The following is a 26,269-nucleotide window of genomic DNA, read 5'->3' on the forward strand; positions in this document are numbered from 1 at the left end:
TGGCGGGGGTGGGTGAAGAGAAGGCCTGGAGGGTGCACCACAGCACCCACTGCACGTGGCCACCTATGGACTTTGCCCGTCACAGAAGGGAGACACCAGGACCTTCTTCAAGCCATTGATTTACTTTTGGGTCTCAATCAACACAGCCTCACCTCACCCCCATCTGGTAAGCGCCTGCTGGTTTACAGGTGCAGAGCCCGCCTTCCACAGGGAGAACCCCCTGGAGACCTGCCCTGGCTGGGGGGCCAGGCCAGCGGCATCCGCATCGTGGGGGAAACTGTTTAGCTGCAGATCTCATCCCTCCCTCCCTCCCTCCCCTCCCGGACCTGCTGAGTCAGGTTCTGGGGATGTGACTCAGCAGTATTTCAATGCACCACTTAAAGAGAGCCGAGATCGAGAACCGCTGCTGCAGGTTCCTTGCCTTCTCATCTCCAAGCACACTGGTGGCCTTTGGGGGTGGTGGTGGTGGATTTGGAGCAGCCGTGCCAGCAGCCGGGGGGGCTGCCCACTAGGATGCCACAGCCTCATAATGTTCACCTGCTGTCCTGGCCCCACTCTTCCCCTCTGAAACATACACCTGCCTTCTTGTTGTCCCTGAGGACAGGGAATCAGTGGTCCACTGCTTCGAGCCCAGAAGACCTGTGTCTCAGCTGTGTCTGCCACTGGCTGACCGGCGTTAGGTAAATTGCTCACCTGTGCCTCAGTTTTGTCATCTATACAAAGGGGCTACGAGCAGCCACGGTGAGAGCAACATGAGAAAGCACACCTCAGTGTCTCATTCTTCCTGGTACCTAGCTTTCCACCCTCCTTAGCCCTGCCTTTCAACAGCCTTCAGGTCCTACTGCCTTGTTCCAACCAAAAATGTCTACAAATAGGGTCTGAGACCCACTCACCCTGGGAGGTGGATTGCCGGTCACCAAAAGCACTGTGGCATTGGAGCATTGGAGCCACGGGCCAAGGATTGAATTAGAACTAATTGTAGAATCTTTTATCTTTAATGGCACGTAGGAATAAGCCTATCTGTGGGGCTGAGTGTGATTGTTTCTGCCCGTGTACATAGCACCGATGATCAGACCAGGGGAGCTGGCATTTCCGCCATCTCCAACATCTATCATTTGCACTGGGAACATTCTACATCCTCTCTCCTAGCTGTTCTGAAATACGAGACTAATCGCCGTCAGCCGCAGTGCCCCTCCTGTGCTGCAGTCACTCCAAATTCCGCTCCAACCGCACTCCCGCTATTAACCAGCCCCTCTTTCCCCAACTTTATTTTAAGCTGGGTGGTCATGGGAGGGGGTGCGTCCTTCCCAGCCCCTGAAGTCCCCACCACATGAGGCTACCTCTGGGTCTGGACCCTTACCCAAAGGCCTTTGACCCTGATGGGGCCTCTTTCTAGTGGAAGTGCCCCTTTGATCAGAAAACTGAAACACCCAGCTTGGCTTCAGATGTGGGGTTTAGAGGTGGCGAGTGAGCCCCAGGTGCTGGCTGCGGGTGGAGGGGGCAACACCTCTCTGCACTTGCTTCCGTCCAGAGGTCTCAAGCCCAGATCCCAGGGTTCTCCAAGGCCAGCCTGATCCCACGGAGAAGGGAAGAATGTCAGGGACATTGTGGGGGGGCCCCTCCTGCCCCTAAAGACCTTCCCCAATCTGCTAGTTGAGGGCTGAGAGACCTCCACCCACGGCTGGCAGTTCTTGTCTGCACTGGGGAAGTAAACACCCAAAGGAAAGGCCGAGTGATTCCCGCCGACATCAAAGATGAGGTGACTGAATGACAGCAGGCCTCGCGGTGGCAGCTCAGGACAGCGGTACAGGGAGGTGCTCAGGTCAAACCAGCCCCAGATTTTAGTTCTCTGAACACATCCCATCCCCGAGCGTAACGCGGGGGTTTCATTCCAATGCTTGCTCCCTTGAGGTCCCCATTAATTGCAGAAGCCACCCTCTGTGTCCTGTACCAGTGGCCAGTTCCAGGTGTCACTGCACCTGCAGACAGGCCTCACTCGGTGGCACCACTCTGGGATGCTGCAAGCCCGGGGCAGCCATTGAGGGAGTGGGGCTGGGAACCCTCTAGTCTGCCTTCAGGGTCTTGCAGGGGACTCGGCGCCTGCTCCAGGCAATGTCCTGGGACAGGGAACTCAAAGCCTTGTGCTGAGCTGGTGCCTCTTACGACCTTGTCTATTGGACAGACCAAAGCCCTTGTCTCGGCCAACTCATCTGGTCTATCTCAAGCCAGAAAGAAAGGGGAGAGAGGCCGAGGGATTTGCCCAGTCCCGCACCTAGTGTTGAGTCCAAATTTCCCAATCAATGCACAAGGCATAGTCGCGGATGCAAAAGCAGAGGTTTATTTGTTACCAGCCAGCTGGGACCCCCTACCCGCACACAGCCCTTTAGCAGTGCACAGGCAAAAGGCCCTCTTATTTGCATAAGAGAGGTTTTTATAGCCTCACACTTAGAAGGGTGCAGGTCATCTCCTACGTAGGTTACCTTCTTATTCTATATATGGCAGGGTATTGGGACCTAACGTGTTCATTGGTTCATTTAAACATAAAGACTATATACGTTATGTGGCGGGAAGGCCACACAAAGCAGATGGCATGGGGAGGAACTGGCGGGAAGCATCGGGCCATAAATTCCAGGGGAGCTGGTGGGGGGCAGGAGGCCATAAATTTCAGGGGAGCTTACTTTCTCTGTTCTCAAGGACCCAGCCTGCCTCCTTCATGGCCCAAGATGAGGCCTATACAGCAGGCAAGCAAACAAGCCAGAGTACAGAAGAGAAACCGGCACTTAGCAAGCTAGGGACTCCAACTCCTACACTAGGAAGGGAGACTCTGGGGCTCAGCCCTGGGGTTTGCATCTCCAGATCTGCTGAATTTCCCTTTGCCTGAGAAGACAGTGGTAGCAACAGAGCCTAGAACATCCACCAAAGAAGAAGAGGAAAGAAGGGCTAAATACAACGTTGGGGTCCAGTGGAAGCCAACTGCACTCCCCAGCATCCTGCTCCTTTGGTGCTGCTGAGACAGGTGCTGGGCTTTTGCAACTTTCTCTCACAGTGTGGATGTCTTCATAGCTTTTCCAAGGAGACAGAGGCCTGGAATTAGATGTGCAATCTCCCCAGGGAAGGCACTTTGCATATTAAAACTTTTCTCCACTAAAGACTCTGAGATAGACAAGGAAGAGAGGCTTGATTTAGAAGAGAAACAGACTGTATCCAGCCACAGAGGTCACAGCAGCAAGCCTGAGAGTCTACAGAGACACCACCTGAGTGCCATCGCCCTGCACAGTCCTGGAAGGAAACCACCAGGCCTGGCTCACCTGCTGGACAGCCAAGCACACCAAGCACAAGTGGCACAGCCAACCTCCAAGTGCTCCTGGCTCTTCAGATCTGTCTTATCACTGTTGCATTGGGGAAACTGAGGCAGTTTGCAGACTTGTCTTCCCATGATGTCAGAATTGAAGCCAGGGACCAGCATTGTGGCACAGCGGGTTAAGCTGCCACATGCAGTGCCAGCATCCCATACGGACACTAGTTTGAGTCCCAACTACTCCACTTCCAATCCAGCTCCCTGATAATGCTCCTGGGAAAGCAGCAAAAGATGGCCCAAGTGCTTGGGCAACTACACCCACGCAGGAGACCAAGATGGAATTCTAGGCTCCTGGAATCAGCCTGGTCTAGACCCGGCTGTTGCAGCCATTTAGGGGAGTGGACCAGTGGACAGAAGATCTCTCTCTCTCTCTCTCTCTCTCTCTCTGTCTCTCCTTCTTTCTGTAACACTGCCTTTCAAACCAACAAAAAAATTAATTAGTTAAAAAAACCACCCACACAGGATGCAGCGGACACCTTCAGAGGCCACTTCTCAGAGCACTGAGTCTGTTCTGTCCAGGAATGGCCTCTCACCCCTGCCTGCCTGGAACCCCCTCCTGAGTCTTCCGTCCTCAGAGCTAGACTGTGAGCTGTCTGTGAGGCTGTGTAAGAGAAAGACTCCTGGGTTTGCATGGAGTAAAAAACATCGTCACATAAAGAAAAACTCTATTCTGTGGCACCGTCTTAACACATGCAGAAGACATTCGGACAGACATTAACAGCTCCTTGGGGCCCGCCTTCCCTCCTCTGCTCATTCTTTGAAAAAAGACCTCTCCTGTTGTTTCTCTGGGAAGCGAGCTCACCACACCCAAAGCGCTACAGTCCTAGTGACCCAATAAAGATCTTCCAATGTATCTCGATAGCTTTATTCACCGAACAATTAGTGCAGCAGGCAAAGCCCTGCTAATTTTGCATGCGTATAGGGCCATAGGTAAAAAGAAAAGCAGAGCTTTCTATGTTGGCGCCAAACCAGTCCTGGCTGAGTCATGGCTGCTAGAGGGGAGAGCCGCCATCCCTCCCTTCAGTGCTCACAGCCTGCAAGGACTGGAGAGGGGGAGAACCCGAACACCCCAGGTCAGGCTGGCTCTCAGTTACACTGGGGCTCCCAATGACCTTGGAGCCACGTTTTGCTGTCACTTCATGTCCCCTGGATGACCGAGATGCCAGGTTCTCCCTTTTCTGGCCATATCGAGGAAGGTAAGGAACAGGGACATAGCCTGCCCTGACTTCTGGCCCAGCAGTGGTTTGGGTTGCTGTTGTGTATGGGCACTGCTAATGCTTTTCCATCAGCCCGAGGCCCACCCTGGAGTGTCTCCGAGCATCCCTTGTTCATGGCGAACACCTCACACCAACGGCTTACGGGAGAGAACCTTCGAGCTACTAGGGATGGTTTTCCCAAATGCAATCTCTCCCCACCCCTACCCCAGGGATGGCTGTTATCACACAGCCAATAACAGACCAATGCAGAAGCATAGCACAAGGGTGGATATTCAGATCTGGATCCAGGGGCTGGCACAGTGGCATAGCAGGTAAAACCTCCACCTGCAGTGCCAGCTTCCCATATGGGTACCAGTAAGAGTCCCTGCTGCTCCACTTCCAATCTAGCTTCCTGCTAATGTACCTGGGAAAGTGGTAGAGGATGGTCCAAGTGCTTGGGTCCCTGCACCTACCTGGGAAGAAGCTCCTAGATCCTGGCTTCCAATTGGAACACCTCTGGACATTGCAGCCATTTGGGGAGTCAACCAGTAGATGGAAGATCTCTCTCTCTCTGTAATCTGCCTTTCAAATAAATAAATGAATAAATCTTTAAAAGATCTGGCTGTACTCCTCACTCCAGTGTTCCTGCTAATGTAGACTCTGCGAGGCAGCAGGGAGGGCTCAGGTGATTGGGTCCTGCCACACACTTAGGGAAACTGGATGGTTCCCAGCTCTAGGCTGCTGTGGGCATCTGGGGAATGAACCAGTGGGTGGGAGCTCTCTTTGTCTTTGTCGCCTACCCCCTGCCCCATCTGTGTCTCAAATCACAAACAAAAACAGCCCCTGCAGTATCTCTGGTCCCCCCTGTTCTTCAGACATTGTTGCTTCCTTACCAAGAAGTGGAGCTTATCCCACCCCCACCCTCACCCCCTTGCAGCTGGGTGGGCCTTCATGACCACGTCACTGCAGCAAGTGATGCAAGTGATGCTGTAGGGCTTATGAGGCCACACCGCAAGAGGAGACACTGCTCCCACCTGCCGTCTCAGTCACTCAGGACGCGTGACCTCCGACCACAGCCTCCACATTATTAGGAAGCCCAGGCCCACAGAGATTTTTCTGGCTGAGAGCCCCAGGTCAGTTCCCAGCCCACAGGCTCCTTCAAGTCCCAGACAAGTGAAAGACTGAAACTCCCGAGGATGCGAGGCCCCATCCTTCAAGCTGCTCCATCAGACACAAAGTGGAGCTGGGATGAGCAATTCCTGCCAATCCTGCCCAAGTTGCAGACTCTTGAGAAAAATTCATATTGTTGTTGTTTTAAGGCAGTATGTTTGGCAGTAGCTTACTGTGCAGTACTAGATACCTGGCATAGATCTAGGTGCCTGGAAGCAGAGTGCTACCCTAATAAAGCCTTATAGGTGGGGCTCTGGGTCTGGGTGGCCACTGGAGGCCAGGAGAAGAGGGTCAGAACAAACCGGGAGGGCCACAGGGAGACTGTCGGGGAGCATGGGGCTGCGGAGGGCCACAGCAGCACCCAGTCACACTGCTCTCCCAGACCTCGTCACTCCCTGTGGAGAAATGAGGCTTCACTCCCCTCCCCGGAAAACTGGGCAGGCCCCAGTTTTGCTAGATATAAAGAACAAAGTTCATGCTGGTATTGGGGGAAGGCAGGAAAGATGGGCTCACAAGGCTAATCTATATATCATTCTAAACCAGCACTTAAAAAATACATACAAGATTATTCCTAAAACGCATTAAGACAAGTAACAACTAGTAATACCATGATTTTGACTTCCTTTTTTCATGCCCATAGTTAATCCTAAACCTTCCCTGCATTAAAATCTCTAACTCAGGGGCCAGCGCTGTGGCATAGTGGGTTAAGTTTGTGGCACCAGCATCCCATATGGACACTGGTTGGAGTCTTGGCTGCTCCATTTCTGATCCAGCTTCCTATTAATGGGCTGGGAAAGCAGCTGAAGATGGCCCAAGTGCTTGGGACCCTCAGCCCACATGGGACACCCAGATGAAGATCTCGGCTTCTGGTTTCTTCTGGCTCAGCCCAGGCCATTACAGCCTTTTAGGGAGTGAATCAGCAGATGGAAGACTTCTCTCACTCTGAGTCTTCCTCTCCCTCTTTGTAACTACACTTTTCAAATAAATAAGTAAATCTTAAAAACTATCTCTAACTCACTAGGAGAACAATATTCTTACTGCCCTAAGGGATTGGGGTCAGCAACAAGGTGACATTCTTGCTGGGCTGAGGAGGCCCCTGGACCCTGTTTCTTGGCAAGATCATGAGATCTGGAGCTATAGACAACTAGAGAGTTCTCATAGTAGTAAGGGAACTTGAACCCAACTGTACAGACGCTCTGCTTAAACTTCGGGATTCTGAGAGCGGATGTTTAACCTGGCAGTTATGACACCTGTGTCCCACATGGTACACCTGTGTTTGATTCCTGGTGCTGGCCCCTGACCCTAGCTTCACGCCAAAGAAAACCCTGGGTGGCAATGGCAATGGCTCAAGTAACTGGGTACCTGTCACCATCTGAGAGACCTGGATTGAGTTCCCAGCTCCTGGCTCTGGCTTGAGCCCTAACTCCAGCTTTTGCAAGCATTTGGAAAGTGAAGCGGCAGGTGGGAGCTATTCGTCTGTTTCCCTCTGCCTCTCAAATAATAAAATAATAATATATATTTATTTTTAAAATACGACAAAACTTCGCAATTCCCATCTGGATCCTCCAAAGGCTCCAAAGGTGTGGCTCGGCCTGGACCCTGGAGTGTGGCTGCCCGAATGCTTTCCAAGCCCTCCCTCACGATCAGGTGTGATTTGAATTTGCACAATTGCCCCACCCCCCAAATCCTTCCTCACTACATTGAAACTCCTCCATGGACTGCTTAATGCTGTTCTGAATTCTTTTCATGCTCCTCCAATCTGGCTGGGCCACACCTCTTGAATATATTTAAATCCAATTGGATTCTGAGCATCCCCTCCTGTCTGGCTGGCTCCCCTTGAGGTCACTTCAATGACAGACAAAAAGCACAGAGATGACTTGTAGCATCAAGCCTATTTTTAACAGCCTAACAATTGGGGTCATGGGCAGGAAAGAAACTCACGCATCTCAGTGAGGCCACACTCAGGGCCTGATGGCAAGGAGGGGGATGCTCAGCACTTTATCCAGGTCTCGAGAAGCTTCAGGGAGGGGCTGGGGGCATGGAGACCGCAAGCCAACACAGAACTTGGGAGCCATGCACTCACACAGCTCCCAACACCCAGTGCCGGCCACCACACAGCTGTGGGGAGCAACTTGGAGCAACCCGGACTAGACTAAGTTACTGGAATTAAGACTTATTCTATGCATCTGCTCTCCTACAATATGGCGCTGAGAAGGGAGAAACAGCTTCTGCTCAGCTGCCTCCAGTTCAACCAATAAACTGTAGGACCTGCTCCTGATTGGAGGAGAGCAGCGTACTCGGCGTGTGGGTAGCAGAGTTGGGATTGGTGGAAAAGGACTATAAAGGAGGAGAGAGACAACATGCACTGGGAACATCTAAGGGGAACACCTGTGCAGCCCCCGAGAGAGCCGGCCGACGGTGTGCCACTCCCCCGCGGAAGTGGGGAATGTGGCAGGGGGAACCGCCCTTCCACGGAGGTGGAAGGGACGGTAGCCAACCCGGGAAGAACCAGCAGCAAACCCGGGGAGGGCCGAGCAGATGAAAGAACAGCGCAGGGTCCTGTGTCGTTCCTCCACGAAGAGGGGGAGCAACATAATGGTGCCGTGACTCAGATAGGAAACTTAGGAGGGAAGAAACGTGAAGAAGTGGAAAATACCGGAGAGAGAGACTAGCAAAGAGCCTAGGGAAAAGCCGGACAGAAAAGGTGCCGGAAGAAGCTATCGAAAGCCTAGGCATAGACTTGGATACAGACTGTGGGAAAGAAGTTAGGATTTAAAGTGAAAGCAAGAAGAAACTTAGACTCAGATACGGACTGCAGGTTGAAAGTGAAAGTGAAACCTATAAGAAACTTAGACTTGGATACGGACTGTGGGGAGAGGCCAGGAGAAATGAGGGAGGAATATTGTTGGAAGAAAACTTAGGGAAACATACCAGGGAGAGAAAAATGTTAGGGAGGATGAAGCCGCGAGTGCAGGCCGAGGCGGAGACGTAAGCCAGCTTGGAATTCTTCAAGTCAGCCCGGGGAGCAAAAGGTGAAAATCTGGAACCAGAGGCAGAGACGTGGGCCGCCAGGTTGGAATTCGCCAGGTTAGTCCGGGGAACTTGGACTGAATGCCGGTGGTGGCAGAAACGTAAGCTACGCTGTGTGATTCGCGGAAGCCGCCGCGTGCAGAGAGAGCACGGGGCGTGAATAGATAGGAAACGAGGGGCTGGCGCGAGGCCGTGGTGTGGGCGCGAAGGGCGTGGAGACCGCGGAGTGTGCCCGCGAAGCCGAGCCGCGCAGAGCCGGGAGCCCGCTGCAGGGCGGGCGCCAGGAAGCCGCGCAGATGAGAGAAGCACGGGCTGAAGCGGCTCAGAGCCGGGAAGCCGCCGAGAAGCAGCCTCGGGGCGGGCGCCGGGAAGCCGCGGAGATAAGAGAAACAGAAGTTTAGAAGTAAAATGAGAGAAATAGGAATGCTGGTAGATAGAGGTAAAATAGGAGAAATAGGAATGCCCGGAGATAGAGAAATAGAGAAAAATAAGGCCTCCCCACAACACGCACGGCAATGAGAGAGCTTGGATTCGGTCTGCCTGATTGGGGAGGTGGTGAGCACCTGTGGGCGGCTAGCAGCTTATGCGCCGCAGGTCACCGAAGACAGGCACGTTATCAACACCAATAAGTCTCCCCACAATACGGCAAGGAGAAGGCTTGGATTCGGTTTGCCTGATTGGTAGGGCTTGTAAGCACCTGCAAGCAGTTCTAGCAGAGTAGAGCATGTGCTGCAGGGCACCGAACACAGGCACGCGTCAGCGCCTAAAAACCTCCTCACAACATGGCGAAGAGAGGACCCGGATTCGGTTTGCCTGATTGATAGGACTTGTAAGCACCTGTGGGCAACTCTAGCAAGCAGAGCAGAGTGTGCCACAGGGCACCGAAGACAGGCGCGTATCAACGCCAAAAATAAAAAAGAAAGGGGGATCTGTGGGGAGCAACTGGGAGCAACCCGGACTAGACTAAGTTACTGGAATTAAGACTTATTCTATGCATCTGCTCTCCTACAATATGGCGCTGAGAAGGGAGAAACAGCTTCTGCTCAGCTGCCTCCAGTTCAACCAATAAACTGTAGGACCTGCTCCTGATTGGAGGAGAGCAGCGTACTCGGCGTGTGGGTAGCAGAGTTGGGATTGGTGGAAAAGGACTATAAAGGAGGAGAGAGACAACATGCACTGGGAACATCTAAGGGGAACACCTGTGCAGCCCCCGAGAGAGCCGGCCGACGGTGTGCCACTCCCCCGCGGAAGTGGGGAATGTGGCAGGGGGAACCGCCCTTCCACGGAGGTGGAAGGGACGGTAGCCAACCCGGGAAGAACCAGCAGCAAACCCGGGGAGGGCTGAGCAGACAAAAGAACAGCGCAGGGTCCTGTGTCGTTCCTCCACGAAGAGGGGGAGCGACACACAGCAAGGTCTGAGGGCTGCATGTTGCATGGGCACAGGGGCACACGGGACACAGGCGAAGGATGTACCTCATATCCATGCCTAGAGCCTGAGATGCAGACACCCAGCAACTGCAACAGGCCGGCAAGTTGGGTCTCCCTCGCGCGGAAAGGCCTGGATAAACTCATTCATCCCGAGGGGCAGTGGTGACTCGGGAATGTCTACTTAGGAAGGACAAAGGGCATGCGATCAGTTGGGAGAAGGAAGCTGGCAGATTCGGTGGAGACCGTGTTAGCATGACGAGGACAGTGTTGTTATTTGCGCCCTTCTAGCTCCCCTTCTGCACTGTCTCTATTCCACCATACAGGAGCATAAGGAGGGCAGTGCCGTGCGCCACCAAAAGACCCTCAGATGGCAGGATTCAGGTGCCGAGGTAGGGACAAGAAATTTGTCTTGATGGGGAAGGTCCCCTCAGGGGAAAAAGCAGAAAAATAAAATATGCTCTGTGGGGGCCAGCGTCATGGCACAGTGTGTTAAAGCTGCCTCCTGCAATGCTGGCATCCCATACGAGCGCCAGGTTCAAGTCCTAGTCATTCTGGTTCTAATCCAGCTCCTTGCCAACGTGCCTGGGAAAGTAACAGAAGATGACCCAAGTGCTTGGGTCCCTGTTACCCACACGGGAGACCCAGATGGGGTTCCAGCCTCCTGGCTTCAGCCTGGTCAGCTCCAGCCTTTGAGAGCCGTCATTTGAAGAGTGAAGCAGGGGATGGGAGATCTCTCTTTTCCACCCTCTCTCTCTAACTCTGCCTTTCAAATAAACAAAATAATTTTTTTTAAAAAAATGTATTTGTTTTGCAGCTTAGAGAGACAGATAGGTTGGCAAGAGTCGCTGAGAATTGCTTTCCAGGTAGGAAAGCAGAAAGATAAAACCTTGCTGGGGTGGGGGGTGGGGCAGTGCTTTCTGGAAGGCCCTAGGGCTTGTCACTTGTTCCCCCAGGTGCTGAGTCAGCAGAGGACCTCGGTGGTCAGTTAATTCTGTATCGAGCCAGCTGTGTCTGTATCAGCACCAGCCCCAGACTTAGAATTAATCAGTCTTCAGGTCTGAGTGACATCTTTTGCTTCAAGTTGAGGAAGCAAAAGGGAGAAGAGGAAAAATCAAGTTGCTCTGGAGTGGCCCTTGCAGTTAGAAAATCCCCGTCCTGGGGGCTCTAACCCCAGGAGGGTTCCCAAGCTCCAATGTCGGCGCCTTGACCTGGGGAAGGCTGAGCAGGGATGCGGCTGGGACAGAGGACACAGCCCCAAGCCTGGCCTGTGGATCCTTTCACCTGGCAGAGGCCAGATGCCCTGGCAGCCACAGGCACGTCAACCAGCACTGGTGAATGCCACGCATGCCCAGCTCTGTGCCCGGCTGTGGGTGGGCGGGGTGGCAGTGGTCTGGAGGGAAAGCAAGAAGGCAGACCTTGTGAAGTGCAGCTGACAAGGCTGTGGGGGTCCCACTAGGAGCACCAGGGCGGGCAGTACAATGCATTCGCTTGGCCACTGGGAATCAGAACACCTGGATTCCAGTCCAAGCGACACTGCTGAGGTTCGCACTATTTTGATATGTGCCACGTGATTTTAAAAAACACAGATGACATGTCTCAAATGGCAGCAGGGAAACGAAAGGGTGCAGTGAAAGCAACAAGACACAAAGGCCACATGTCGTACGCTTCCACTTCTTAGAAATGTCCAGAACAGACAAACCCATAGAGACAGAAAGCAGATTAGTGCTGGGGTGAGTATAGGGTTTCCTTTTGGAATGACGAAAATGTTTTAGAGCTAGGTAAAGGGGATGGCCACACAACATGGGGAATACACTTGACACTGCTGGACTGTTCACTTTAAAATGGCCAAAATAGTAAGTTTTAAGTTCTGTTTATTTCATCATAGTTGTTTTTAAATGGAAGGACTGGGGCAGAGGATTAAGCCCCTGCTTGGCAAGCCCATATCCATATTAAAGTGCCTCCTCCTCCTGGCTATTTTGTCTTCTAGCCAGCTTCCTGCTGATGTACTGGGGGTGGGGGGAGCAGCAGATGATGGTGCAAGTGCTTAGGCTCCTGCCACCCACATGGGCGGCGACCCAGATAGAGGTTTTTTTTTTTGTTAGGCCTCAGTCATGGACCTAGTGATGGACAAGGGAAAGGTATTTTCCTCCCCCTCAGGCTCATCCTAGCTTTTGTAGATTTAGGTTGGGCACAAAGCGGCAAGTATTTGGAGGCCAACGGCGTGGCGACCAGGTCATCTTGCAGAGCTAGAGGAAGACACTGAGCTCTTGCAGGTCTTCATCAAGTCCTGGCTGGCGGCCACAGGGTACTCTCTGGTACTCTCTGGCAGTACCCAGAGAGTACCCAGTATCTGATGATACCTCCGCATTCCCAGCAAGCAACTCTAGGAGAGGGTCCTTGCTCTATCCAACAGGACAGCTACAGCAACCGGCCGTAACTCTCCCAGTAAGTGACCATTCCATGCTAGGAAGGGTCGGAGCACAGGTATCCTACAGATCCTGCATCTGGAAACTACCAAACATCCTTGAGCGCAATTAAAGAAAACCTAAACTAATGGACAGGGACAGTGTGTGTGTGGCTCCGCAGACTCAGTATTGCTGAACATCAATTCTCCCAACAATGTCAATGCAATCCCGATCAAAACTGGGATAAAAATGTAACAATCTGCTTCTCAAATTCACATGGAACAACCAAAACAACTGAGAAAGAACAAAGTTGGAGGAACACTGCCTCACTCCAAGTTTATTGTAAGGTTAATCAAGACAGGGTGGTATTGGTGCCCTGTCTTGGTTTATTATTGACAAATAAATCAAAGGAACAGAATGGAGAATCCAGAAATAGACCCACACGTACGTGAACAAGTGATTTCAAAGGTGCAAAGGTGATGCAAAGGAGAAATAAGACTTCAATAAATGGTGCTGTCACACCGGGATAGTCAATACAAAAGAATGAACTTCAATCCTTCTCTCTCCCCGTATATAAAGACTAACTCAAAATGAACCACAGACTTAAATATATAACCTACAACTATAAAACAGAGGAAAACAAGCAGCAAATCTTTGTGGCCTTGGGTTAGGCCAAATTTTCTTAGATACTGTAGAGTCAAAATCAAAATAGAGTGGGTGTGGCTAAAAGCTAATTGCAGATCTCTTGCTTCTGTACATATTAGCTTTGCTTGCTAAGGGCTAAAGTGTATCTTGTGAAACTATGTGGGGCCCAAATTCCCAGGGACTGAGAAAGGACACAACCTGAATGTGGGTTTGATTGTTCCTTGGTTTGTTATTATTAACTGTTATCCTGAAACCATATTCTGGGCTTCTTTCATTGTTCACTGCATACCAGGGGTTTGAAATTGTGAGCCCTAGTGGACAGAATGCTATAAAAAGCTGTGTAACTCGCTGTTGGGGGCCACACTCTTGTAAGGGAGTGTTGTCCTGATCGGTTGCTGTTCCAATCAGTTGCCTTGCCTCTCATTTTCAATAAATTCATGTGTGACTGTCACTGGTTGTTATGTTCTATTTTAGCTGATGAGTGAATGCAACAGTACGATACCAAAAGCATGACCCAAAGAAACAAATGAATTGGACTTCATTGAAACTCCGTCATAAGAACTGCCGTCTGAAAGACTTTCTTAGAGAAGGAAAAGACAAGCCACGGATTGGGAGAAAATGACTGCACATCACATATCAGATAAAGGACTTGTATCTAGAGCATATAATTATGACATAATAAGGAATATTTATGTGGTCTCCACCCCTGGTTTCTGGCATAGAGCTTCTAAAACCCTTGTAACTTCCTGAGTGCTAAGGGTGATCACAGCATCTTTTATTATTCCTAATAAGCCCCTTTCAACCCTGCCTGAGGTTATGCTAATGAGGTGCCTCTTGTAGGAAGGGGGTTGGACACCAGAGGAACCAACCCTGTGATTAGCGGGTTGTGGCTCTCAGCCTCATGGCAACCTCTGGGGAGTGAGGGCTGCAGAGGAGTTCAGTCACCAGTGGCCAATGATGTCATCAATCACGCCCATATAACGGAACCTCCATAAAAGCCCTGAACTCAAGTGGTGTCTGGAGCATCTCTGGGTTGGTGAACAGCGGGAGGGGCTGGGAAGGCGGTGCCCCTCCCCCTTGCCTTCCGAATATCCTCTGTGATAAACCAGTAGACATAAGCAAATGTCTCCCTGAGTTTTGTGAGCTGGTACAGCAAATTATCAAACTTAAGGAAGGGGTCATGAGACCCTCCCCCCAATCTCAGCTCATCGGTCAGAGGTATAGATGACAACTGCGACTCGTGCTTGGCCTCTGCAGTGGGGGGCATTTTTATGGTGCTGAGCCTTTAACCCGTGGGGTCTGCACTAATTCTAGATAGTTAATGCCAGAACTGAGTTAAAATGTAGGACAGCAGTTGGTGTCTGCAGAGAATTAGAGAAAGGCATAGAAGGGAAAACCCATATATCGGGTGTCAGAGTATTCAAAGTATAGAAAAACAGTTCTTTTAATAATGAACTCTCAAAACTCAATAAGAAAACAAGCAACATAATTTTTTAAATGGGCAAAGGATGTAAACAAACACTTCTTCAGGGAAGATAAACAGATGGCCAATAAACATATGAAAAGATGCAACTTCACTAGTCAATGAGAAATGCAAGTTAGAATCTCAATGAGCTACCACTGCATACCTTACTAGAATGACTGAAATTTTAAAAATTTAAAAAATTTAAAAAATAGTGGGTAAATCTGTCACTTGTAGTGCTAGAATCCCATATAGGCACAGTTTGAGTCCTGGCTGTTCCACTTCCGATCCAGCTCTCTGCTGTGGCCTGGGCAAGCAGTACAGGATGGTCCAAGTCCTTGGACCCCTGCACCTGCGTGGGAGACCCAGAAGAAGCTTCTGGCTCCTGGATTCGGATTGGCTGGCCATTTGAGGAGTGAGCTAGCAGATGGGAAACCTATCTCTCTCTCTGCCTCTGCCTTTCAAATATATAAATAAGTCTCTAAATAAAATAAGACTGGCCATGCCAAATGTTAAAAAGGATGTAGAGCAACTGAAGCTCTTACATGTTGCCGGAGGGCACATAAGATGGTACAATCGGGCTGGTGCTGTGGTACAGCAGGTTAAGTCCCCACTTACAACACCAGCATCCCATATTAGAGCGCAGGTTTAAGCTCTGGCTGCTCCACTTCTGATCAGCTCCCTGCTAATGCACCTGGGAAAGCAGTGGGAGATGATCCTAGTGCTTGGGCCCCTGCACCCATGTGTGAGACCCAGATGGAGTTCCAGGCTTGATTTTGGCTAGGATTGTTGCTATTCAGGGAGTGACTCAATGGATGGGCAATCTATATCTCTTTCTCTGATACTCTGCCTTTCAAATAAGTAATATAAATCTAAGAAAATATTTATTTATTTGAAAGGCAGAGTTACAGAGAGAGAGGGAATGACAGAGTTCTCCCATCTGCTGATTCATGCCCCAAATGGTTGCAACAGTGGTTTTAGGCCAGGCCAATGCCAGGATGCAGGAACTTCATTTGGATATCTCATGCGAGTTCAGGGGCCCAAGCACTTGGGCTGTCCCCTATTTTCCCAGGTGTATTAGCAGGGAGCTGGATTGGAAGCAGAGCAGCCGGGACTTGAACTGGCACCCCTATGGAATGCCTGTGTTGCAGGTGGCAGCTTAACCTACTGCGCCACAATGCTAGCCACAATACAATAAATCTTTTTTTTTTTTTTTTTTGACAGGCAGAGTGGACAGTGAGAGAGAGAGAGAGAGAAAGGTCTTCCTTCGCCGTTGGTTCACCCTCCAATGACCGCCGTGGCCAGCGTGCTGCGGCCGGTGCACCACGCTGATCCGAAGGCCGGAGCCAGGTGCTTCTCCTGGTCTCCCATGGGGTGCAGGGCCCAAGCACTTGGGTCATCCTCCACTGCACTCCTGGGCCACAGCAGAGAGCTGGTCTGGAAGAGGGGCAACCGGGACAGAATCCGGCGCCCCGACCAGGACTAGAACCCGGTGTGCTGGCACTGCAAGGCGGAGGATTAACCTATTGAGCCACGGCGCCGGCCTACAATAAATCTTTAAAAAGTTAAAATGTGCAGCTGTTAGGTAGGAAGTTAGATTTGAGCTTATGTGTGTATGACAGGCCTAAAGAGAAGACATCTATATCCAGCATATGCATCTACATCTCAAAGTCATCCCGATAATGTTTCAGGGGCAGCCCGGCATTTGCATCCTGCCCTGCCCCCTTCTACCTGATAACCTGCCAGGTGGAGGTCCCCCGCCCCTTCTGCCTGACAAATCTTCTATAATCTCCCAGATGCAGCCCAGTATCTGCATTTCAAATACCCTGCTCGGGATCCCCATTCTCTAGGGGTCCTGCTCACCCTTCCTCTGAACCCAGGATGGTGCCAGCTAGGCTTCCTCCTGTCTGATACCTTCAAGGGAAAACTCAGGTAGGAGCTTCTTAATATTTACAGCCATAAAATCCTTTCTTTTGGGAGGAGATGTGTGAAGACAAAGACCCATCTCCTTAAAACCCCCCGGCCTCAACCAGACTGCACGCTCAGTCCTCTGACCCTCTGCTGAGCCGCCCGCCTGGTCTGGGCAGGTGTAATCTCTCTACTCAACCATGTAACCTCACTCCTGCCCCCCCCCCCAGTCCGAGCGACTGGGCACCCTCTCAGTCTCAGGCTCTGTCTGGAAAGGTACCCATCTGTCCTTACAGATGCCCCTTCCCTAATAAACCTTGCTATTTTACCTCCCACTACTCTCTGTCCCACGCCTGAATTCTTTCTTGCGTGGAGACAAGAACCCTGCCATTCTCCGGTAACACAGTCTATGGAAAACAATTTGTTAGTTTCTTATAAAGTTAAGCGTACACCTACCATGTGATCCAGCACAAAAACAACCCCTGCCCATCAACTAAGGAATGGATAAACAAACTGTGTTCTACATCCACATCGTGGACTACGACTCAAGAATAAAGAGAAAGAACTACAAACACAAGCGACGACATGGATAGACGTCAGATTGAGAAGCCACATTATGAAAAGTACACAGGGCTCCATTCTAGAAAATTGAAATGAACCTGTACTTCGGTCAGTGGTTGTCTGAGGCTTCAGGAAGGGCAGACATGGGCAGGAGACACGAGCAGAACAGGAGCACAGGGGAACTCCTGGGGAAGATGCTCGCTGTCATGATGGTGGTGATGGTTTCACAGTGTCCAAACTCCTGAAATCGTATGCCGTATATGTGTGTAGTTTGTCAGTTATACCCCAATAAACCCAGAGAAGAAAAACAAAGCTCCACGCTCCCGGCACTCCACTCAGGCTAGAAGCCAAAGTGCTCACAGCAGTGAAGCAGTGTGGCTGACTTAGCTCTACGGCGCTGTCTCCTCAGCTTCCACAACGGTCCCTGGAACACAAGAAGAGCCAAGTGTTTCCTGAATGATCACCTACTGGGCCCACAGCTGATAACAGTTGTTTGATACTGTTGTTAAGAACAAGATGAAGCTCCTCAGATGATCAATCACAGAATTACCACCAGATCCAGCAATTTCTCTCCTAGGCATATTCCCAAGGGCAATGAATACATACGTCCACATAACCACTTGTTCATAAAAGCCAAACACAACCCAAATGTCCATCAACAGGTGAAATGATGAACAATTTACATATATCCACACAGATGAATATTATTTAGCCATAAAAAGGAATGGGTTACCAATCATGCATGTCAAAACAGGAATGAACCTTGAAAACATGCTAAGCAAAAAAGGCCAGAGGTGAACATTTAGCCAGTTGAGGTGTCTGTGTCTCCTATCAGAGCACCCAGGTTTGGTTTCCAGCTCTGGCTCCTGACACCAACTTCCCCCTAACGCACACCCTGGGACACAGCAGTGTTGGCTCAAGTAGTTGGGTCCCCTCCCCCCCCCCCGTTTTTTTAAAGATTTATTTATTTATTTGAAAGTCAGAGTTTGGGGCCAGCCCTGTGGCATAATGGGTAAAGCAGCTGCCTGCAGAGCCGGCATCCCATAGGGGTGCCAGTTCAAATCCCAGCTGCTTTACTTCTGATCCAGCTCTCTGCTATGGCCTGGGAAAGCAGCAGCAGCAGCGCGCCGGCCGCTGCAGCCATTGGAGGGTGACCCAACGGCAAAGGAAGACCTTTCTCTCTGTCTCTCTCTCTCACTGTCCACTCTGCCTGTAAAAAAAAAAAAAGCAGTGGCCAAGGCCACATATTGTAGATTCCATTTTTATAAGAAATTTACAGAATAAGTCTCTGTAAGGACAGAAAGCAGATTACCTGTAGCTTAGGGCTGGGGTTGGCAACAGAGAGCTAGGGAGGTGATGGCTAAGGGGTATAAAGGCTTTCTTTAGTGGGTGACAAAATTGTTCTAAAATTGTAGTAAATGCTGCACATATAAGGAGACTTCCAGAAGTTTGTGGAAAAATGGAATCAAAAAAATAAGCTTATTTTTGGTGCAAAAAATGTGCAGTTCATGCACAGTTTTTTTCAAAATACTCATTTCCCATGAACTTTTTGGGAACACCCTCATATAGATGGATTTAAAAATTTTTTGCACCAAAAATATATTTACCTATTAATTCCGCTGCGGCCGGCGAACCGCGCTGATCCGATGGCAGGAGCCAGGAGCCAGGTGCTTTTCCTGGTCTCCCATGGGGTGCAGGGCCCAAGCACCTGGGCCATCCTCCACTGCACTCCCTGGCCACAGCAGAGAGCTGGCCTGGAAGAGGGGCAACTGGGACAGAATCCGGCGCCCTGACTGGGACTAGAACCTGGGGTGCCGGCGCCGCTAGGCGGAGGATTAGCCTAGTGAGCCAAGGCGCCGGCCGCTATTAATTCTACTTTTCAACAAGCTTTTTGACATACCTTTGTATCTGTGAGTGAACTAAATGCTATTGAATCATACACTTCAACTGGGTGAACTGAGTATTCTGTAAATTATATCTCAACCACGCTGCTTAACAGTGAAGAGTGTGGTAGTGTCTGTGGATGGAGAGTGGTGACCCCACTTTCCAGGTAGCTCACCAGCATGGGCAGGATCCCATCGAGTACCCCCCGAGGATGGGCATGGCTCAGCTTTTCCAGCAGAGATGGGGCTGAGGCCCAGAGAAGGTGCTAGGTCTGCTCAGGTTTCTCTGATGGAGAGCACCAAGGAGGAAGGGCTCTTTCTCCCAGACAAGAAAAGAAAATCAGGGAGCCGGCGCTGTGGCGTAGTGGGTAAAGCCACCGCCTGCAGTACCAGCATCCGCAGTGGGCGCTGGTTTGAGTCCTGGCTGCTCCACTTCCAATCCCGCTCTCTGCTGTGGCCTGGGAAAGCAGTAGAAGATGGCCCAAGTCCTTGGGCCCCTGCACCCATGTGGAAGACCTGGAAGAAGCTCCTGGCTCTTGGCTTTGAATCAGTGTATCTCCGGCTGTTGTGGCTATTTGGGGAGTGAACCAGTGGGTGGAAGACCTCTCTCTCTCTCTGCCTCTCCTTCTCTCTGTGTGTAACTCTTTCAAATAAATAAATAAATCTTTAAAAATTAAAAAAAAAAAAAAAAGGAAATCAGGTTGCTTGAGGTCCCGCAGCCCACGGCTGGGGCTCTGGCTGCTGCCTTGAGCTGAGCTGAGCACAGGACGGCCCCCAGTTGCCACACAATGATAACACCTTCCATTTATACCAAACACTCTTCCCAGGAGAGCACTGTGTTTTCCCAACACTGAGCAGCGAGGCAGCCAGACTGCACGACATTACAATGCACAGCTGTGAGCCTGCCCCTGCCCCTGCTCGCCCGGCCGCTCCTTCACTGCTGTGACAGAAGTCAAGCACGCCAAACTTCTACACACCCAGGGGCCTGCACCCCGACCTGCTCCAGGCCTCAGGGAATGGGGCTGGTGCCAACCTAAGACCCTTCTGTCAGGGGAGAGAGACAATGCAGAGGAGAGGGGTCTTCAATATGACACCCTCTCCATTTCCATAAGCATCTCCAATCAGATCATTAACATTCAAAGGCGAACCTACTAATGAGAGTAAGTCAGACACAAAAGAGAATTCTATTGAGCTGGCATTTTTAATTCCTGATGTAGGCCACAGAGGCAGCTGTCAATCTGATCAGGCAAAGGGCAACTTGGGGAGGGAGGAAGGGAGTGACAGGTTCTGCTAGCCCTTTCCCCTTTGGACAGAGCAGCGCACAGCCTGGCCTGGGGGACAGAGTGGTGATGGCCCATGGGGGAAGCTGCTGGTTGGACTGGATTGTTGGGTGGACGTCCCCTAATGCAGACACAAAGACTCACCTTCTCCGTGTCTCTGCCCTGCTCTGCCTGCCTGCAGGATGTCTGGAGAGCCCGACACATGAGGATCATACTGGGGCTCCTGCACTTGTCCTCCCTTCTCACACACCACCCAGCATCCACCCCTCAGTCAAGTGAAGGGGAGTCCTTTTTGTGGAGGTGTGCCTGCCTCTCACCACCTTCTGTGAGGATCTCATCCCCTGCACTGGCTGCCAGGATGCAGGTGGCTTGAGAGGTACAAGCCCCAGGGCAGGGAGAAACCACAGGGCACAAAATCCTCAGAGGCTACAGCCCTGCAGAGCTGTGATCACGGACCCTGGGATTTCTGCCAAGGAGCCATTTGGTCATCCCCCTGCCCCTACCCCAGCCCCGCCCAGTACCCGCATCCCTTTGCCAACTGTGGTGCTTCTGAAGCAGGAGCACCACTGCCTGGTCCTCTCCACAGAGGCCTTGACCCCCAGCCCCACTGCCCTTCATGACCAAGACTCTCTTGGGGCAGGATGTGGGTGGTCAAGAGCTCTGGCCCCATCGGTAGCCATGGTAACCTTGGCTCCTGTTGGGGCTATCAACAGAGAGGGCTTGGAGTCCCAGGGCCCACACAAGACCCATCCTTGAATAAGGCCTTGGGAAGGCAGGAGTCAGTGACTTGACTGGAAGGTCCTTCAAACCACAAGCTGTCCCATTCCTATAGAGGGGGTACCCAAGCATTGGCCTCTATCATGTCATGTTTAAAATACCAATCCAGGGGCCGGTGCTGTGGCATGGCAGGTAAAGCCACAGCCTACAGTGCCGGCATCCCACATGGGCACTGGTTCAAGTCCCAGCTGCTCCACTTCCGATCCAGCTCCCTGCTAATGTGCCTGGGAAAGCAGAAGATGGCCCAAGTCCTTGTTCCCCTGCACTCATATGGAGACCTAGAAGAAGCTCTTGGCTCCTGGCTTTGGATCAGCCCAGCTCCAGCAGTTGTGGCCATTTTGGGAGTGAACCAGCTGATGGAAGACTTCTCCGTCTCTGTCTTTGCCTCTCTGTAACTCTGCCTTTCAAATAAATAAATAAAATCATTAAAATACCAATTAAAGGGCAGGCACTCAACTTGGAACATCTGCATCCCATGTTGGAGTGCATGGGTTCAAAACCTGGCCCCATTCTCCATTCCAGCTTTCTGCTGACCTGCACCCTGGGAGGCAGCAGTGATGGCTCAAGTACTTGGGTCCCTGCCACCCATGGGGAGACCTAGACTGAGTACCCAGCTCCTGGCTTAGGCTGGCCCAGGCCTGGCTGCTCTTGTGGATATTTGGAGAGTGAACCAGCTCTTGGGAGCTCTCTCTCCCTCTAAATAAATAATTTAAATATACCATTTCAATAGCATTAGATTTCTTATATGGAAACTCAATATGTTTAGGTATTGAAACTTATCTTGAAACTTCAGTTAGGAAACTGTCATTTTCATCTTTTGGATTTATAAGAAGTAGGCAATAATAAAAGCAATAGTAATAAAACACCTTGGTCTATGACAGCATTTTTTGGCATACCAAGTACATTTACATGTGCTATGTACAAACATTTAGTTAGAACAGAATATTAGAGAGGCATGCTCAGGTGGGTAGGGAGAAGGTAGGTGCCACAGCAGCAGTGCAAGTGTGTGTGAGTGTGTAAGAAAGTCAGAGGGATGCCCCAAATGCTGCCCAGCTAACCAAGGCACCTGGGAATGGGCATGTGGGGTCCTTATGGTATCAATGACCTTGGCCTATCTAGGCTTAGCATTTAAACAGGAGGCTGCGTCCCCCAGGCAGCCCCAGGAGCAGGCTGTCACTAAGGGCTGGTTGTAGGGCACATACCTGCTCCGCCTTCCCTCGGAAACAAGCCTTCTTCTGCTGCATCTCCTGCGGCCACTGCCTGCCCAGTAGCAGCTGTGTCGGAAAGCTGGAGCTAATAAGAAGAACCCACCAGGCACAGCCCCCAGATGCCACGCCGGGGCCAGCCAATGAGAACTGCAGGCAGGCTTCGAGAGCAGGGGCGGGGCCAGAGCAGGTGGTCCGGATTGTCTCTGAGGCTCCGACCAGCTGCAAACCCTCAGACCCTTAGAAAGATTCAGAGAGAGGGAAAGCTTGGGTGCAGGGTGCAGACAGAGGCAGCACCTGAGACTATTGGGGTGCTCATTGAGCAGGCCTCCTCGTTGGACACTTGAGAAACTGAGACCCGGAGAGACGAAGGGACTTGCTTTAGGTCACATCCTAGGGAGGTGGTAGATGAAGGCCAAGTGTGCGAGTCCCGTTCAGCTCTCTCAGATCACCTGTGTCTCCGTCTATCCTGCTGCCGTAACACAGTAGTACTGAAAGCTGGAGCTGAGAAGTCGGCGATGAAGGCACTGGCAGGTGCCGTACCTGGTGAGGGCCTTCTCACCGAACACACTTCTCACTCCGTCCTCACGTGGTGGGGGAGCTGAGGCAGCTCCCTGGGGTCTCTGTTATAGGGGTGCTAATCCCTTTCAGGAGGCCCCACCCTCATGCTGTGCTCACCTCAGTACCACCACGTCGGGGACTGGGGTTTCAGCACATGAATTGTCGAGGGACACAAACATTCACACCGCAGCAGCAAAGTGCCCTGTCCACACTGGGTAAGGGAGGAGGCTGCTACCTGTCCACCTTGGCCCCCAAACGTCTGAATCCCTGGAGAGGAAAACTGTCCTACAGCCTTGACCCTACCTGAAATTCCTCACAAAGCAGCCTGTGACCTCTCAGCACTGCCCTGGGGGAGGCGGCCCAGGCGGAGGGCACGGACAGGATGATGGACACACACTGCCCAGACGTGCCTCTGTTCTGGGGTGTGGCTCCCAAGCTGTGATCACGATTGCACCATCGTGGTTGCCAACACAAGGACAACTCCAAACCAGTGAGGGACATTCGGAGGTATAGGGGAGAGTCACGGCATGGGGCAGATCCTGTCCAAATCGATCAATAAAAAGGGAGTTCGTGTTAGTTGCTGTGGAAACGAGGCTGGCGGTTCTTCACAAAGTTACACATCATGTCAGCATGTGACCCAGCAGCCCAATCCTTGGTGCACCTGCCCACCCAGAAGAATTGAAGACATAGGTAGGCACTGGGCACGGTGGCTGAGGCACCACTTGGGACAGCTTCGTCCCAGGGTTCAAATCTTAGCTCCACTTCCACTTCCTGCTTCCTGCTAATGCACGCTCCGAGAGGCAGAGGTGATGTCAAGGTCCCTGACACCCACACGGGAGACCTGGACCGGGTTCCTGGCTCCTGGGCATTTGGGGAGTGAAGCAGTAGATGGAAGGTCTCTCCCTCTAAGAAATAAATTTTTAAAAAGAACTGAAACCAGATGTCCAAACAATTACTTGTACATGAATGTTCACAGTGGCATTATTCACAATAGCCAAGAGGTGAAAACAACCCAAACATCCATCAGACAGATGAATGGATCAACAGCGTGTGGTCTGTCCACACAGTGCAACATGTTTCCTTCAGCCCTACAAGGTGCTGACAGCTGCTACAATGTGCAAGAACCTGTAAAACATTATGCTAATGGAAAGCAGCCAGCCACAAAAGGCCACCTAGGAAGACTCCAGTGAAATAGTCAGAACAGGCCAAGTCACAGACAGTAGGCTGGGGTTGCCAGGCTTGGAGGTGGGCGAATGGGGAGTAATTGTTCAAGGGGTACAGTGTTCTATTTTGGATGATGAAAGTGTTTGAAACTAGTTAGAGGTGGTGTTTGTGCGACATTACAGATGTACTAAATGGCACTGGTTTGTTCACTTTAAATGAGTGGTTAGGGTTTTTTTGTTTTTTTATTTTTTTAAAGATATTTGAGGACTCACATAACCAAAAGAAAAAAAAAAAAATCCAAGCACGCAAAGGATCCTATCAGGACTCCATGCATCTCTCCCTCCCTTGGTCCCTCGGTCCTACTTCCACGTTGACAGAGTTGGAACAGGCCAGCTCTGAGCCCTACACTCAGGTATCACCTCCGGATCTGGTGACCCCCAATGAGTGACAGCTGCACCTTCACAGAGGACCCACCCAAAGTCCCAGGACTGAGTCTCTCTGGGCTAAGCCAGTCCCTGAAGCCAAGTGGCACAAAGCTCTGAGACCATGCCGGGTCCCGGCTGCCCCGTGGCAGGCAGCGGGGAGTGCAGTGAGGGAGATCATGAGATCTGCCCCAGCCTAACCAGAGGGGCTGGGAACGGGTCAGAGGTGTCTCCAAAGGCAGTGGAGGCAGGCGGAAAGAGCCAGTGTCAGCTCCAGGATTCTAGAACATGTAGTTTCTCTTCCTCCCTCCCTCGCTTCATGCTGAGACAGTTTTGAAGAACACAGCACGTGCAGAGTGACTTCTGTGTGCATGGACCTGACTACACGTCTCAAGTTTCCCGGCACAGCCCTGATTCCCTATCATCTGTCCCAGCGCCACGCGAGGGTAACATGTCCTGATTTCAGACTAGAAAATACGCTCCAACCCCAACACCTCACCAACAGCACAGACCTTCCCGTTGCTAGCAGAGAAAATGACAGCAATCAGGCCGACATCCCATGTGGGCTCCAGTTCCAGTCTGGGCTGCTCCACTCTGATCCAGCTCCCCTGCAAACAGCCTGGGAAAGCAGTGGAAGTGGTTCAAGTCCTTAGGTCCTGCACCCATGTGGGAGACCCAGAAGCTCTTGGCTCCTGGCTTCGCTCTGGGCCAGCTCCAACCATTGTAGGCATTTGGGGAGTGAGCCAGAGGATGGAAGATCTCTCTCTCTCTCCCTCCCTCTCTGTAACTCTGCCTTTCAAATAAATAAATAAATAAATAAATTTTTTTTAAATGACAGCCAATCTAGTTCTGCAGCTCTTAACTTGGCTTGTTTGCGATTCTAGAGCTGGGCAGCAGTCTGGACCTAACTAGGATACCCTGCTCCACCGCAAGGACAGGCTGGACTTTAGCTGGAGAAAAGGAAGTGAAGTACAGAAAACGGAGATGAGGTAGCGACGGCCGGATTGTTACAGCTCCAGTCTGTCATTGGAACATGGTTTGAGCATTGGCCTCTCGTGACTGGCTGAGACAGTCACCTGTTACAAGATCAGGATACAGTGTTTACACAAGTTAGGTTACAGTTCCCTGTATACACAGAAACCTTTAAGGCAAAATTAGAAAGTGAGGCGCACGAGGGCCCCATTGATGACCTTGGTGGTGGGCTGAGCGAGGACCACGCCCAGAAGGCTCTCATTCCAGAAGGCGGCTGGCCTCTGGGAGCCGGCAGGGACTCCCCTCGGGGACCCCCCTTCCCATCCCGGCTCAGGTGCTGGGCTGGATGAGGGCTGATGGCAGTGGCTGAGCCGCTCAGAAGTGAGGAAGCGCTAGTGGGGGTGAGGCAGGGAGAGAGCAAGTCCCAGGTCCTTTGTCCCAGCCTGAGTCTGGCAAGCACCCAAGTTCTATTCAAATCTGCTGAGTCTCTCTAATGCTCTTTTAAAGAATTTGGGCTGATGTTCATATCAGGGAACTCAGGGAGCCCTTGCCTACTTGCTTGAAAATGTAATTAACCATCTCCATCTAGCTCTTTGCGTAAGAGCCAGGGCAGTGCTCTCTGGAGAACAGAGTGTGTGAATGAGGAAGGAATTCGACGGGCAGGACAGGACAGGGGCCGTGAAGAATCCGGCTATGGACAGAGGGAGCAAGGGGGACCTCACTGCCTTCGCTCTGTTCCCCACAGTGCCTGGCCCCTTGATCTGGTCCAGCTGGCCGGTTCACAAATGAAAATAGTTCCTGCAGACACATGGCCCTCCTGTGAAATCCTGCTAAATGCAGAC

The 26,269-nt window shown here is 51.4% G+C and overlaps 1 long non-coding RNA gene across 1 annotated transcript in view; it reads right to left on the reverse strand.

Moving 5' to 3' along the window:
• The window catches only part of LOC149128107 (uncharacterized), a 46,746-nt gene extending 23,548 nt beyond the window's left edge, over positions 1–23,198 (reverse strand). Inside the window, exon 1 of the long non-coding RNA XR_016230368.1 lies at positions 22,306–23,198. This is a non-coding gene — a long non-coding RNA (uncharacterized LOC149128107). The remainder of the gene's footprint in view (positions 1–22,305) is intronic.
• Positions 23,199–26,269: the final 3,071 nt, after the last annotated feature.

This window comes from Oryctolagus cuniculus, chromosome 2 (assembly GCF_051225735.1).
Source record: "Oryctolagus cuniculus isolate XC-2025 breed Fujian yellow rabbit chromosome 2, ASM5122573v1, whole genome shotgun sequence".
NCBI classification, from domain to species: Eukaryota; Metazoa; Chordata; class Mammalia; order Lagomorpha; family Leporidae; genus Oryctolagus; species Oryctolagus cuniculus.